At 38.0% G+C, this 1,984-nt stretch overlaps 1 non-coding gene across 1 annotated transcript; it reads right to left on the bottom strand.

Annotated features, from left to right (window-relative positions):
- Window positions 1-271: 271 nt before the first annotated feature.
- TRNAA-AGC (transfer RNA alanine (anticodon AGC)) lies at window positions 272-344 on the bottom strand. The gene has a single exon. It is a non-coding gene; the product is annotated as a tRNA-Ala (tRNA).
- Window positions 345-1,984: the final 1,640 nt, after the last annotated feature.

The following is a 1,984-nucleotide window of genomic DNA, read 5'->3' on the forward strand; positions in this document are numbered from 1 at the left end:
TGGTAGAGCGCTCGCTTAGCATGCGAGAAGTACGGGGATCGATGCCCTGCATCTCCACAAGCCTAAACTTTTTTTTTTTTTTTTCAGCTATACGCGGTTTCCAGGTGAAGGTGACTTGGCACAGATTTTCCTGATACAATGTTTAACAGGAAAATGGGTTTCTTTGTGGAGATGCAAGGTCGTGGTGGCTGATGAAATAGTAACCCACTGGTGAAGGTGTTCGTAGACATTTTCCTAGCACAGTGTATAGCTGCTTAAAAGATCCACCTTGTGGAGATGCGGGGCATCGATCCCCGTACCTCTCGCATGCTAAGCGAGCGCTCTACCATCTGAGCTACATCCCCGTGGTCTTTTGAAAGCGCTAGGGACGGAATATGCGGCATTTCGCGTGCAAAGCGAAAGCTTTGTCACTGAGCTACATCCCCTTGCAGATCAAATACTGGTAAGTTAAAGTGACCTTTCATTTTCCATATAATCCATCTTCTTTGAAAACTACTGAAACTGCGAGTATAGTTTGTCAATATAATACTTTGAAGGCGTATAATAATGGTTGGAAAGGCTGATCATTACTCCTAGCCATAGAAAATGTATCAATATTCTCAATAAAGTTCACAGTGTACTTAATGAGTTTAATATAAATAGTTTACTGTAAATTCAAGAAAACGTAAGTAAATTTACTGTTAGTGAATCTATCTTTAGGGTAGAGAAAGATGCTTGTACATTTGTAAACAACAATTCAGACAGTTTAGACGGAAAGGAAGATAAAGTTTGAATAGAGAGAAACAAACAAAAATGCAATTAAAAAATGTCCTAGAACTTCATCCAGAGAACCAGCTAAACTTTGCTGCTCATGTAAAGAAAATTACCATGACAGCAAAGTTCTTGGTTTTCAATATCATACTGATATTTTTCTTTCATTTCAACTCTTCATTTTGCTCTCTAACAAATCTTCATAATCTTTTTTTTATCAAAATGGAAGAAGTCCTGTTTCTTTACATTTCATATTTTTTTATCTTATCAAAAGAGTTTGAAGTCCCCTTTCTCTACATTTTGAGTAATCGTATTCAATGTAATCGTCATTCGCCATTCTTATTTTAATTAGATGTTTACAGTTATCTCACTAAATTCTCTGTAAATTCTATTAAGAAGATCGGTGTATGTTCCATAGATGACAACAATACTAATAACTTCAAGCATAATTAACTTCAAAACAATAGTAAGAAATTATTATACCAAATTGTCATATCTGTATTGCCAGGAATTTCAAGAAAAATGAGAATTTACCTTATCTACCTTAATGTTCAAATATACAAGAGGCTGTAGCCCAGTGATAGAGCGTTCACTTACCATGTGAAAGCTCTGACTTTGATCTCCAGCACCTCCAGGAACATTGCGATGTATTTCAGATCATGGTAGAGCGCTCAATTAGCATGCAAAATGTAAGCATCACCGCAAAATGAGCCTTTTTACAGTTATTCCTTGTACCAGAAAAAAGTTCTAGATACCCTAACCTGCCACTGGCAATAATTGGAATAATATGTGGCTTAAGCTATTTCACTACAAAATTGTCATGGTACATATAGTTGTTGTGAGGTGGCGGGTTGAATAGTAACCAACAATTAAAGATGGTGGTAAACATTCTCTTGGTACGGCGTATAGCTGCGAAAAAGTTCCAGTTTGTGGAGATGCGGAGCATCGATCCCCCGTACCTCTAGCACGCTAAGCGAGCGCTCTACCATCTGAGCTACATCCCTGTGGCCTTGGAGATGCCGGAGAACAAACTCAGGGCTTTTCAAATGCAAAATGAACGCTCTACATCTGAGCTACATCCCTTGCAGGGTGAATGCTAGGGAAATTTAAGTAACTTTTCCTTGTAATCCAACTGCTTTGAAAATGACTGAAACCGCGAGCACAGTTATTCATTATATTGCTCTAGAGACGTATAATGTTACTGGGAGAAGTTAATCACTAATCCTACCAGTAC

The sequence above is a fragment of the Panulirus ornatus genome, chromosome 13 (assembly GCF_036320965.1).
Source record: "Panulirus ornatus isolate Po-2019 chromosome 13, ASM3632096v1, whole genome shotgun sequence".
In the NCBI taxonomy this organism is placed as follows: domain Eukaryota; kingdom Metazoa; phylum Arthropoda; class Malacostraca; order Decapoda; family Palinuridae; genus Panulirus; species Panulirus ornatus.